Here is a 15,447-nt window from a genome sequence, read left to right on the forward strand (position 1 = left end):
ATGAAATCTGATACGTGCTATCTAACAGCCTGCGATACCGTAGGACCTTCAGTACTGGCTGGCCCCACAAACCGCCCTTAAAAAATGGAATGATTACAATAGCATGTGTTTAAAAGCAAACTAGCCCTGATAAAACAGGAAAAGCCTTGTCAAACTAATTTGGAATCAAGATTTTCTTGCTTTCAAGAGCAGATTTGGCCTTGAGCTCTTTATGAAAGCCGCCTTTTAAAAGGAGAACAAATTTCATTGCTTTGTTATTTTTTATTTTTTTTTGAACGCCTGCCTCTGATTGCGAGAGCTGTTCGGTCACACATAAAAGTATGCGTTCATCTTGAGAAGAGGAGACAGATGCAAGACCGCAGTCCAAAGCCAAGAAAGCTCCGGCTTTTATTAGCCAAGCATAGCATAATGGGTCGTTGTACAGTGTAAACCAACGCTGCTAATGGGTGAAAAGACTCTAATTATGATGTTTTCCACAGCGATGAGCTTCAAAAGCCCAAGAGAAGACATTTCAGACAATGTAAACTTCACGCTAAAGCCTTTTGGCCCTCGTATAAGCAGAAGTGAGTGACAATACAGGAAACATCTGGAAGTGGATCTTCAGAGGTCTACGGGGAGATGACAGGCGGAGGATTAGCTTCCCCTTCCACACCGTCCCGTTCTCTGGGAACCGTGTGGATTCTGCCGAGGTCTCCAACAAGTCCCTGAGCAAATAAAGAAGTACATGAAGCAAAACAGCCGCAAAAATGAGACACTCGAAGCACATTGTAATTATCATGAGGTAATTTTAATGTGGTGTAAACATGGCTGCGCTGCAAAGTGAAAAATGCTAGTCTGTATTGAAGTTTGAGGTTAGGTTTTCCTCCATGGGTAACGGAGAGCGCTTATGTTTACTGTTTCAGCGGTTACTCAAGGGTTCGTGAAGCAGGCCTTGACGACTTTGTTCTGTGCTGGGTTTGTTCTTCAGGGTTCACATGAAACAAGGTAATGTACATATGATTCAAGTGGGTCAATGACAAACAAAGATGACCAAAGTTATCTAATGGCAGGGGTTTGGGTTTGTAGCCATGAGGTAAAAAACAAATAAATAAATACATTAAAAAAAATGGTTTATAGCTAGTATATGTTATGTCAACTAAGTTTAAGACTATTAGCAGAGTCCTTGTTTAATTCTTCTACTATATAAGTAACTTTGCAAGTATGTCAACTTGTTGTGTTTTGTGTGTTTTACTTGAATTTTTGTCGTTTTTCGTGCTGGATGTACACACTCTAATCTTTTCACTCATCATAGCACACGTGCTGTTGATGATGTGACAATAAAAGGGATTTGATTTGATTGATTATTCTGCTGACCATTAATCTGACAGTTGGCTAATACTCTCAGGAGAGTATAAATTCACATACACAAATCTAAATAAAATAAATACAAGGAAATGAATAATAGTAATTGAATACACCGATATAAACAATAATAATAAAACTATTGAAAAAAAAAATAGATTATGACTCACTGTCTTTCAGCAATAGTCCCTGGCTTATCAGGGGTTGCCACAATGGAACAAACAGCCAATTACTCTGGCATATATTTTATGTAGCGGTGGAACCAATTAAAAAATTAATAAATTAATAAATTGTTAGGCACTGGGTAACACTTTATTTTGATGGTCCCCCTTTAGATAGTCTGTTGACCATAGGTTACTTGTCAAGTTGAACATCTAGAACCTATATTGGTAACACTTAACTTACCAAAACTTTAATAAATGTTTACATGTTGTAGACATTGTAATGATTGACTAAAAACATTTAAAAGACAATCTACAGATACTACCCAGATGAGAGTAAACAGATAAGAACTTGACAAGTAACTTATGGTCAACAGACTATTAAAAGGGGGACCATCAAAATAAAGTGTTACCATTATTATTATTATTATTATTATTATTATTATTATTATTATTATTAATATTAATAATAATAATAATAATCATAATCATAATATTTTTGCAAACCATTAGTATTGTCATCTTTTAATGAAATACTTTTTTTATTTGCTTATTTTATTCACTTTATGAGGGCCTATATGGGTTCTATGTCTATATACTCTGTGTCTATATTCATTATACTTTTTTATGGTTTTCTCACTAACAAAAACTATTCACACCCTCAGTGACTTAAAAAAGTTACTTTAAAGTTAAAGTTACTTTATTTATTACTTTACATATTATTACATAATTATTATTACATATTCATTATAAGACTAAATAACTAAATAAACAAATTTGCTGTTAAGGTAGGGTTGCCAGGTTTATGCAACAATATATATATATATATATATATATATATATATATATATATATATATATATATATATATATATATATATATATATATATTATTTTTATTTTTATTTTTTTTCTTAGTCATAAACCTAAATCATCTTACCCTAAGATTGACTGCACAGCTAGCATTATTTCTCAGAATTCTTCTCAGGATTCCCTCCAGTTAAGCATATAATAGACGCGGTCTAATGCAGATTTAATTAAATAGTCGTATTAAAAAGTAAATCAACAGACTTTCCTCTGCTGATTGCATATAGTTTTTCAGTGATTATTTAGCAACAATCCTGGAGAGTCCTTTAATTCTGTTACCATGGAAATGATAACAGCCATTTGCGCAGTCTCAACAAAAGTGTGCTCACTTCATTTAATCAACCTAGCACAGTTATTATCATTGGTAGAATATAAATTTATTTGAAAAAAAAAATGGTTGAGTACAATATTTCAACTTAACCATATATATATATTATTGATGAAATATGTCAAACATTTAAAGGTGCAGTAGGTGATCTGCCAGAATACTAGCATTAGCATAATAGCTTGGAAATTGTTTGACCCTCCCCTGCCATCAAATGATACCCGCAATGATTAGATATAACACTAGATCATGTCATTTACCAGTTAGAAAACTCTAATTGCATACACACTTTATCAAGTGTAGTTGTTGACAGGCCAGCGGGTGCAGGAATTATGTTTCACAGGCTGTCACTGTTCAAAAATTAAGAAAATGTGAGAATATAAATCAAACTTCACCTCAGCAGAGCTGGTTAGGTGGAAGAGTTACTTATGTTTTGTTATTAAACTCAATTAAAATTATATCAGAAAAAGCAGTGCTAAAAACAGAAATATCCAGTCATCTTTTTACTTTACAGTTACCAAGACAAAGAGTGACTTTTGATTTTCAATTGTGCTCGCTGATCCTTGTACATTGCTTATTTTCAGCTCCTTTTTCACTTGAACAACTAAACAAATGCTCAGGTCTATTTACCCGACTACATTATCGATAAAAGGTACTCCATGAACTTGAAAATAGCCAATCTTTTGCTAGACATTTTCAGTGGCTGAACAACACTTCCGGGCATATAAACCCATTCATAAACAAGAACACATTCTACATAAGTTTTGCATGGCTAAAATACTTTTAAAGCATACCTGTTTAAAGAAATCAGCCGGGGTGTCATCCTTCAAATTGCTGTTTTTCCCTCCAGCGTGCAAAAGTAATTTTGATATTGATTCAGGGTTTTGAAATGTTTTGATTCTGCATTTTTGGCAGAACCCCTTTCAGAAACAATCTTTCTTTTCATGAATACAGGGCCACGCTGGTCTTATAGAAAGAAGTTCAGGTTGCTGCACCGTTTGCAGGATGACGTCTCTCTGTCAGCGGTGGATACGTGCTTTACGTGTGCGTACGAGTGACGTATCTGTCTGCTTAACGAGGCTGCACAGAAATTTTAATTTAAATTTGTTGACAGACAGTTTGAGATTCCTTTCGTAATTGAGTTGTCAGTCTGACAGTATTTAATTGGATGAACATTTTTTTTGTTTTATGCCTTACCCAGAATATAAACATACATACAAATACATTTAGATCATTTACTTTAATCATTACTATTGGAATGTGAAGAGACTTTTAACCAGCACAACAGAAATGTTTCTGAAAACAATCACCTACTGCACCTTTAACCTGCGGAATAAAAATACAGCTTGCTGCAAGTGATTGAAAGTAAGCCAATTTAGTGGGACGACTGCATACTTGGCAACCCTGTGCCTAATAATATTGACTAAGGATTAATAGATAGGATTAAGGATTATGCAAAATAACTGAACAACTATTCTTGTTAAAAGTAAGAATTAAACCCTATACTAACAAGTTACCAAAATAAAAATATATATATATTTTTTAAATGTCTTAATCATTTGCATTTTCTATAAACCTAAAACCATGCTTTTTAACTTGAGACATCTCTCTTTCTTTTGCTTTCCCAAACCACTTTTTCCCATTAAGCAATCAAGATGAATTTCAATTCAGAAACTGACAACAAAGAGTTTTATTCAAGCGACTGTCCATACACATTACTTTTATAAACACGCTTTTTAACAAGCTAATAGATTCTGACAAATACATGAGCGTCTCGTCATTGACCCAAATACATAGCATGTGCTTGTGCATCGTTTTCCATTTCGCTCTCTCTCACGCACAAGCATACACTCCTCACGCCTTTGGTCACTCACGCTTCTCTACCCCCACAAATCTCCCCTTCTCCCACTTACTTTCATTTATGCACCCCGCAGTTAACTGTCTCCATCTGACATGCACATTTTCATGCGTCATCACTCACGCTCCCCCTACACTGTACACACTGACACTGTATTCCACTTACCCACAAATCTCAACAACCCCCTCATAAATACTGCTCACTTTAAGTACTGCGACTCTAGAAAGAACAGTGTAGAAAAACTCTGAATGAAACAACAGTCTAAATAGGCACATCAGAGGAATATGAGAAGATAACGGAAGGAAAAACTGAAATTCCTATTGTGGATATGAAACATTACAGGGAGAAGATTTAAGCTTTTTGTTCCTTAATTTAGGGGTATTATTTTTGATTTCAGTTTTAAGTGTCAAAGTAATCAAGTTACAAAAACCTGTTTAGTTCATATGAGAAACATTTTTCAGATTAGACTTGATAACCATAATACCATGTCCACTGGCTTAATATATGTTTTTTTAAGTTTAAGCTTCAATTGATGCATTATGCAGAGAACTGATGAATTTAAGGAAGAGAGTGTTGCACCAGTTTTAATGGCCTCCAGTTTAACAATGGCCTGATTTTAAGATTCTTTTTAAGTTCATAAAACTTTCTGGCAAAATTTGACATTTCTGTTACATTTCATAACTGTTTATTTAAATATTTGGTCCCACATTATATTAAATGGCCTAATATGTACTTAAACTACAGGAATTAATAGTTTGTTACAATTTACTTATTGTGTAAATACATGTATTTACTGTGTACTTATGCTTGATTAAATACATGTATGTTATTACATAATTAACTTTTGTAATTACATTTGTAAATACACTGTTGACCATCCCTTACACCTTAACTCACCCTTAAACCTACCCATACCACCAAATCTGTCCATAACCCAATCTCTGCCCCAACTCAAAAGCACCACAAGTGTTCTCAAATACATTATAAACACAGTAAGTACATTGTATTTTTATTTTTTTATGTAAGTACATAGTAGTTAATGACACTTAATATAAAGTTTGACCAAATATAATAATAATAAATAATAACAAAAAATTTTAAAGAATGGCATATAATCCTCTGGTGCTGTTGTTTGGCTCACGGTGACACATCTTAAGTGATCTTGTGGCACTGTACCTCTTTTAGCCATAATGACTTAAAAACTCTGTAACAGTCTGCAAAAGAACTGAGAGAGTCTTAGTTTTAAAAGGCACAGTAAGACATATCTTTTTAAAGTTGCTTGTGATGATAAAAGAGTGTAAAGTGTGTAACTTCGGCAGCTAGTTCTCTTCAACTCTCACATGGTACTGAAGCTAAGCAGGGCTTCGCCGGTCAGTACCAGGTATGACCAAATAGACATGGGAGACCACATGGGAAAGCTAGGTTGCTGCCAGATGTGGTGTTAGTGAGGCCAGCAAGGGGCTCTCAACCTGTGGTCTGTGTGGGACCTAACGCCCCTGTATAATGAAGGGAACTATATACTAGAGATGCGCGGTTGGCGGTTATAGCAGCGGACTCCGCGGATAAACCGCGGATCGGGCGGATGACGTTACGAAAAAATAATATTTTAATTAAATTCGGGCGGGTGGTGGGCGGTTGTACTGTTTTTATAGGCATAGCTGGCGCACCAACGAAAAAGCCTAGGACTGACTTCACAGAATGGGAGGAGGAATCGGATACACTAATTCTGGATGAAGTACAGAAGTATTCCTCTACAAACTTCCGTAGAGACGGATCAGCAGAGGAAAATCTACTTCCTTTTGGGAGAAATAAGGCCAGTCATTCCCACGACTACAGCACCTTTCCAAGAGAATTCTATGCATTTCAGCAACAAGTGCTGCGAGCGAGCGCTCCTTCAGTGCAGCAGGGCGCATTATAGTGGCTATGCAGGCGCTCCCGTCTGAATCCTGACACTGTAGATGCTATTTTATTCCTGCATTGTGCCAAGAAAAAGTCAAACTAGACCTAAGGTCAGGCATATTAAACCAATTAACCTATGTTATTTAGGCTACACATATGTTCAATATAAACTTTTGAGTTCGGTCAGCTGATAATTTTACGTTCATATTGGTTTAGCCTATTCTATTCTAGACATGTTGGCCTCGCTTTTACATTCCGGGGCTAAGGTTATTTTGCCAGAATTTCTTTGTCGCAACTGGCGTAGTATTTCGTTATGCTTCAAGTTTGAGGGGAATGGGGATGATCCTAAGTCCATGGGTTATTGGGGCACTTGTCATACATGCACTTTAGCCTGGTTAGGTTCGCTCAAAGAGGCATGGCATATCTATTTTTCTAATTTAATTTCTAATTGTGGGGGTGACTGAGCCTACAAGGCTTAGGCACGATATGACGTTTTTATAAAAAAAATTTTCAACTGTTTGCCAAAGCATGCGACTATAGCCTATGCCTACATTAAGATATTTATGTTAATATTTTTTACTGCCTGTTGTTTCTTTTGGCATATAAAATAGGTATTGTCTGATAGAGATATCAATAAAGGTTCATCTGTGTCGCAGAACTGGTGTTGTATTAAATAAAAAATAAATAAATAAATAAATAATAGTCAAAAAGCTGTGCCCATTAATTAGATGTGCAAGGCAATCAGGTACCTTTTTGGGGTTGCTATGGACAACTACAAATGTAAACATTATTAGGCTATAATGTAAATGACTTATTATTCTGTCTATTTACTAAAAAATAAAGTGAAATAGGCATTTAGTAGTAGGCTAAATAGCAGCATGTTGAAATGATGTGTCAATGCGTTTTCTATTAGGCTACAATAAAAAAATGTGTATAGTACAGTGCGTTTAATTTAGGCTATTTATTTACTTTTGTCCCTGTGCGCCGATTGGAGATGGAGATCACTGCTGATATTCTGAGAGCTCGGGTGCTTCTCATTTCTTATTTGTACATCCTCGTTTCCTTTCCTTGCTTTCTTTCCTTGTGTTTCCACCCCACCGGGATACGAGGGAAGGACGCAAGGAAAAGACTCAAAGACAGAGGAATCGAATCAAGTGAAAAGACACGTCCTCGTATCTTAAGCCTCACTTCAAAGCGTCGTCAAATAATGACTTGCACGTTTGGATTAACTGCATGTCTACATTAAAGTCATTCTCTATTCTATAATGATCAATAAAGAAACATTCATTTAATAATAAAAAGGAATAAGCCATTCAAATAAAGAGCACAATCAGCAGATGGCGGGCGGGTGCGGTTTTAAAAATTGGTCAAAAATGTTACTGCGGATGGATGGTGGACGGATGATGAATTTTGATAAAATAATAGCCCATCCGCGCATCTCTACTATATACTGCTTAGTGAGTGCCGTCTTTCGAATGAGACTTTAAACTGAGGTCCCGACTCTCTGTGGTTGTTAAAAACCCAGGATGTCCTTAGAAAAAGAACCCAAATTTGCCCACTGGCCTCTGTCCATCATGGCCTCCTAATCATCGTCATATGATAATTGTCTACATCACTCTGTCTCCTCTCCACCAATCAACTGGAGTGTGGAGTGCGGTCTGGCGCAATATGGCTGCCGTCGTGTCATCTTGGTGGATGCTGCAAACTGGTGGTGGATGAGGAAATTCCCCCAAATATGTAAAGTGCTTTGTGTGTCCAGAAAAGTGCTATAAGATGTGAGATGTAGGGAATTATTATTATTATTATTATTAACATTTCCCCGCTGAAAACAACCAAACAAACAACTGAAACCATCATACATGTACAATTTGTGATGATATTAATAGTTACAGTTTAATCAGGGCTTGACATTCACACCCGCCAAGTAGATTTCAGCAGTGGTGGGTTAGGCAGACTCTCCCACTAGCCACTTTGGCTGGTTGAAAATCATTTTTAATAGTTGTCTTCTTAAAAGCAGGGTTCAACAATAAGCATGGCCCAATATTCGAGCAAATGTGACCTTACAATCGAGAAGCAGCAAAGCTTACAAAATACTTGTATTCGCGCAACACATGACCTCAATCATTTTTGGTGATGCAATATATATCGCTTATACATAAAAAAAAAACAATTCTAGCAACACTTTAGCTGATTGTGCAATCTCTATCAGTATGGTTTAAAAAAAAACACTGTAGTATTTACTATAAGTTACTTGAATATATTTTCATGTGGGTATCTGACAACTGAAAATAGATCTGGTACCAGATATCGCAGCCTGTTATTTTTTACCTTGCACTTTTTGTTAACATTTATTAATATTTATTTGTTTGGGATACCCTTTTTTACTTTATATATATATATATATATATATATATATATATATATATATATATATATATATATATATATATATATATATATATATTTATATATATATATGTATATATATATATATATATATATATATATATATATATATATATATATATATATATATATATATATATTTATATATATATTGGTGCAGTATAACGTACAACAAAAATGTATTTCATGACAGGCCTACTGTGAGTATAGGCGTACTGTATATATTACAATACACAGTGTGAGTGTAATTTTACCTTAATTTTAGGCTATAAGTAGACACATATGCCTATTTTACAAGAAAAGTACACATTGAAACATGTTAGATCTGCCGGTTTTAGACCACCGACTCCAAAAGACTATATTTCCTGCATAAGCTGTCTGGCAAGATCATGCATTCATAATGGTATGAACCGTTTTAGGGGTGGTCAAATGTATATTCATGTTATCTGTTATTTTTGCATTTACATTTACATTTAGCTGACGCTTTTATCCAAAGCGACTTACAAATGAGGACAAGGAAGCAATTTACACAACTATAAGAGCAACAGTGAATAAGTGATGTAGGCTAGTTTCAGGTCTGTAAAGAGTGTAAGAAGCAAAACATTAGTACATTTTTTTTTTTTGTAGCATTTTATTATTAATGGTGGTTTATTATGTGAGTATTACAGTTTGTCACACCCTGTTTGTAATGTTAAAATTAAATGTCTTAAATTTGATGGCATTTCTACTAAAAACATTTTGTGATGGACTTGTTTATCTATTGAGTCATTTTTTGTGTCTCTCTTCATATTGGATTTTGAATATTTGTTTTATGTTTGGGAAGCACTTACGTTATGTTGATCTGCATTTTATGTATGAAAAGTTCTATATCAAGAAATGGTAATTATTACTAAAGAGGAACCGGAGCGCGAGGCTTTGAGGGAGAAAGTGCGCAGTCATGCTCCAGGAATGCGAGGGAGGAAGGGGCGTCTGGCGTGACTGGCCCATTTTTCACAGCCTTAATCAGAGACAGCTGTCAGTGTGAGGGCTGGGAGGACAGGAGAGAGGGATGAGAGAAGAGGTGAGCGCCGATTGTGTGCCCGCTGGAGTTGGGACTTTATTTATTTCTTCAACCCAGTGGAAATTCAAGGGGAGATGACATGTGAGGAGGACTGGCCTGCGCTTTCCTTCACTGGATCATTTCTTTTTACATTTTGCATTCACCTCCATTTAACCTCACAGAGGCCTCCTATCACACATAACACATTGCCCTGCGTTTTATATACAGCTCGTCACGTATAGTAACAAATCTTGCTGCATTCACAGTCACAGAGCGCTCGTATACCACGGTTTAGAACAGTGAATCATAACATTATGGGTCCAGGGCTGTACTTAGCATCTAGTTGCTGTATTGCGACTTTCAGGGAGGTCGAGCGATTTATTGAGAAGTTGTTTTTTATAATTCATGGCATTCAACTCAAAGCTGAGTTGTGTTAAATTCAAGGCACTGATGTTTGTCTACAAAACAAACACCTGTCTCTCTTTATTAGATAAAAAATTTAGTACTTTCGTACGTTTTTGCACATTTTGGGTTTTAATATAATTATTTTTTGTATGGAATTAAATGCTTAAAAAGTTATGTAATAGTGATATTGAGTAATTTGAACTTTACACCCATCAACCATTTGTTTTAGACATCTAATAGACATCCAAACATAGATCGATTGTCTTAAATTCTCTAATTGTCTGAAAATCTAATAGATGTCTAACAATAGTCTAAAACTAGAATAGTCATCAAATAGACAAGAATAAATGACCACATATGTAAAGGCTGTCTAATCTGTCTATTTGCTCTGCAACTCTTAATCTTAATATTATATACTTTTACTTTATGTTTTTGCAAATAAGGTTTAACATTATATTTTTTTTAATGGAATTCAGTGCTTAATAATAGCTTAGTAATACCGACATTGAATAATTTGCACGTTTTGGGTTTTAATATAATTATTTTTTGGATGGATTTAAATGCATAAAAAGTTAGGTAATTGTGATATTAAGTAATTTGAACTACACCCATTAACGATATGTTTTAGACATCTAATAGTCATCCAACCGTTAATGTACTGACAAAATACAAGGCTAAATGTCAGTGAAAATCGAATAGATGTCCAACAATAGTTGAAAGCTAGACTAGTCATCAAATAGACAGCAATAATTGACCACATATGGAAAGTCTGTCTAATCTGTCTATTGATGACTACTCTATTGTTGGACTATTGCTAGACATCTATTAGATTTTCATGGACATTTAGCTTTGTTTAAGTGAATACATCTATATTTGGATGTCTATTAGATGTCTTTTTGAAACACTGGCTCTGCATCTCTTTATCTTAATAAAATACACTTTTTCTTTGGTACGTTTTTGCTTGTAATCATTCATTCATTTTCTTGTCGGTTTGGTCCCTTTGTTAATCCAGGGTCGCCACAGCGGAATAAACCCACAACCTATCCAGCACGTTTTTATGCTGCGGATGTCCTTCCAGCCGCAACCCATCTCTATGAAACCACACAGACACTCCAACTGAGCCGAGGTTCGAACCAGCGACCCAGCGACCTTCTTGCTGTGCGGCAATAGCACTACCAACTCCACCACTGCGTCGCCCATTTTTGCACTTATTTTTAGCATATTTGTTTTGTTTATGGAATTAAATGCTAAAATGTTTATTCAATCAGTTAGTTAATTTGAACTTTACAATAGACATCCAAACACTCTCCAAATGTCCATAAAAATCTAATAGATGTCCAACAATATTCAAAACTTAGACTAATCATCAAATAGAAAGCAATAAATGACACCACACAGGAAGTTTGTCTCATCTGTCTATATGATTACTAGTCTATTTTAGGACTATTGTTAGGCATCTATTAGTTTTTCATGTACATTTATCCTTGATTAGGTCAATAAATGAGCATTTAGATGTCTATTAGATGTCTTTTTGAAACACTGGCTCTGCATCTCTTTATCTTAATAAAATGTACTTTTTTGGCACCTTTTTGCACGTAGGGTTATAACATTATTAATTTTTGCATGGAATGAAGAGCTTAATAATAGTGACATTGAGAAATTTGACCTTCACACATTTTTAAGACATCCAATAGACATCCAAACACGCTCCAAAAGTTAAAAACTAGACTAGTCATCAAACAGACAGGAATAAATGTCTAAACATGTGAAGTCTCCCTATTTGATGACTACTCTGTTTTTGAGCTATTGTTAGATTTTTACTGTCAGCCCAACTGTATCCTTGTTTATGTCAATACATCTATATTTGGATGTCTATTTGATGCTTTTTGAACATAAAACTGCTTGGTGGGTACTTTGTTTTAAGAACGTTTTTCTCTCTCTCTCTCTCTCTCTCTCTCTCTCTCTCTCTCTCTTTCTCTTTGTATGTTTTACTTAAATACTATAACACTGAATTAAGCTGAACTGAATTATAGGTAAACAACACAATGTACAATGTATCTAAACAGAAGCAGTGCTTCATCAAACACTCTCAATACTTGGTTTGACTACAAAGAGACTGTGTTGTTCCATACTAGCCCAGCACTCTACAGCGTTTTAATTGACTTTGGAGCATCTTTATTTTCTGGTTTCAATGTGTAGATCTGCATTTGCCTCTGGTTATTTATCTGTCATTTATCTACTGAATGTGTGAACCAGTGGTTGGAGCAAACAGGAAGTGATTTAGAAGCAGGTGTTGGTCTTATGTGGAAGTGAAGTTTAGACACGCTATTGCACAATAAAGCGACAGATTCCACAATGCCATTTTGGCAGATTGATATAAATATATGCAGTTTTTAGACTAGTGAGAATGTTTTGCAGACAAAATCCTACATCTGAGACAATTTGGCAACAAGTTAGTATAGAGATTAATTCTCACCACTAACTAGTGGCTTGTGCATGCATGTCTAATATTATATATTGGCTATTTATTAGTAATTATAAGTACATCTTCTGCATGATCCACTACCTAAACCATACTACAACCTTAATAACTGTTAATAAGCAGCAAATTAGGAATCTATTGAGCTACAGTAAAAGTTTGCTAATATAGTGTGAATATACCTTAAAATAAAGTGTGACCCACCATTCTAGCTGTTTTTAAATGTGTTTTGAAATGACACTGTCAATGACGTACTCTACAGCCTATGACGCAGCAAGATGCAGAGTAAGGCTTGTTTTTGCTACTTTTGCAGCATATAAATGCACAGATAGCCTGGTTCACCACTTTCTTCTGATCACCTTTTTGATTTCGGGGAATTCCAGCTGTATGCCTGAATTCTGGTCATGTGTGATCTTACTTCACTTCCTGTATCATTTCTCATGTACAGTACGTGCTTGTAAACAGGAAAGAGTTGTGCAATCTGTGACTCCTAGGCCCAAGTTTACCTGGTATTGACATACAGTCAAGCCTGAATTATTCATACCCCAGGGGTATGAATGATTTCGGGCTTGACTGTATGTTGAAATGTATTTCCATTGTATGTGGATGGCAACTAATACTTTAATGGAATCCTGTTTTTGGTACATCACAGCAAAGTATGAATGCCTTGTTTTGGTGCTTTTTCTCACAATAGTGGGTATGAGACCATATACATTTCTACACTACAATACCTGATTAAATGACTTAACAATACCTGCCTTTTTTTCAGACCATTCTTTATAAACACTTGAGATGGTTGTGCATGAAAATTGTTTTTGAAACACTGCATTTCAAAATGCTATATTCAGCAGATCAGCTTCACCATGTGTTTACGCCTAAATGTCAACCTAAGTGTGATTGTCTGATTAATAAGTGTGCATTGACCAGTAATTAACTAGTGCACCTAATAAAGTGGCCAGTGAGTGTAGTTTAACACAGTGAAAATACTTTTTTTTGTTTGTTTCATAATGTTAAATAATATTCAAATTTATTCCAAGACAGATTTTAATATAATTTCTTAATACATTTTCAAATAAATAAAATAATTTTTCGTCAGCAATTGCTAAATTTGCATGAATTATTTCAATTGAACGGCAAGTACCACAATAAACACATGTAGAATTTTTAAGTAGATTTTAGAGTATATTTTATGTTTGAGATGTATTCCCCTGAATACTTGAGTATCCCCTAAAAAACATCCTTATCCTTATCATTCTTTACATTTTAATCTCTCTTTTAATAAATCTATCGGCAAAATAACATTTTCTTGTACCTTCAGGGTGTACTCACACTATTCTATCCAAACCATGCCCAGGCCTGTATCCCAGATTGTTTGAAAAGTGTGAGTGCTCTGAATCGGGCACAGGCGCGATTCAGTTGGCCGGCCCTGGAAGAGGTGTGCCAGAGCGCGGGTCTCTCGGTCTTTGGTGCGGTATGCTTGTAGTTTGAGTGCAAAATGTGACTGAGCCCGAAACTGAAGACGAGACGTGACTTTTAAGGGACTGTTTCATATGGATTTATTAATCATTCTTACTGTTCAATGAACGCGAACTGTCGTAGATTATTAAAGACGCAAACCCCTCACTGCACGTCAGCTGCATCTTTAGCAAACCTCCTAAATCCTGCAGCAGGAGGACTTTATGATTGTCTATGCGCGTAAAAGGTGGCTGATCTGTTCGGCGAAATATTTGACTATATTTTGGTGCATCCCGAACAACTAAAACGATATAACTAAAGAAATCTCCACTGTGCTGAGCGAGAGAGCTTTTTGAACAGAACAACGCATCATCGATGACATGATGTAAGCGTGCTCAGGCTCGAATGCAGTGTGAGTGCGGGCCGTAGGGAAAGACGGGAGTGGGGGGTTCAAGGCAACTGTACACAATGCAAGTACGCCCTTTTAAGGGCCTATTATCATCCTGTAAAAAAAAAAAAAAAAAAAGATACTTTATGGCCTTTAATGGTTCAACATAGAAACTTTAACTTCCATGAACATTTTTAATTTCTCAAAAAGTTCTTTAAAATAGAAAAGGGTTCATATCGTTTTTCCAACTATGTTTTTTTAAAGAAAATCTTTCTTTAAAAACTCAAGATGGTTCTCCATAGCATCATTGCCAACACATACTGAAAGTTAAGGGATAGTTCACCCTCCAAAAAACGAAAAAAATCTGTCATTATTTACTAACCCTTGACTTGTTCCAAACTAATTTGAGTTTTATTTAATTTTTTTAGAATTATTAGCCCCCTGAATTATTAGCTCATTGTTATTTCCCCAATTTTTGTTCAATAAAGAGAAGATTTTTGAACACATTTCTAAACATAATAGTTTTAATGACTCATTTCTAAAAACTGATTTATTTGATCTTTGCCATGATAAAGGTAAATATTATTTGACTGGATATTTTTAAGACACTTCTATACAGCTTAAAGTGACATTTAAAGGCTTAACTAGGTTATTTAGGGTAACTAGGCAGGTTAAGCTAATTAGGCAAGTTGTTGTATAATGATGGTTTGTTCTGTAGACTAAAATATAGCTTAAATATAGCGCGACAAAAATATAGCTTAAAGGGGCTAATAATTTTGACCATAAAATGTTGCTTTCATTCTAGCCGAAAAAAAAAAACAAAT

General features: G+C 35.2%; 1 long non-coding RNA gene across 1 annotated transcript; it reads left to right on the top strand.

The window, feature by feature from the left end:
* Window positions 1-658: 658 nt before the first annotated feature.
* Window positions 659-13,526, top strand: LOC147833144 (uncharacterized). Its single transcript, XR_015513674.1, has 3 exons — window positions 659-781; window positions 903-984; window positions 11,314-13,526. It is a non-coding gene; the product is annotated as an uncharacterized LOC147833144 (long non-coding RNA).
* The last annotated feature ends 1,921 nt before the right edge of the window (window positions 13,527-15,447 follow it).

This window comes from Danio rerio, chromosome 17, assembly GCF_052040795.2.
Source record: "Danio rerio strain M-AB ecotype USA chromosome 17, GRCz13ab, whole genome shotgun sequence".
Classification (NCBI taxonomy): domain Eukaryota; kingdom Metazoa; phylum Chordata; class Actinopteri; order Cypriniformes; family Danionidae; genus Danio; species Danio rerio.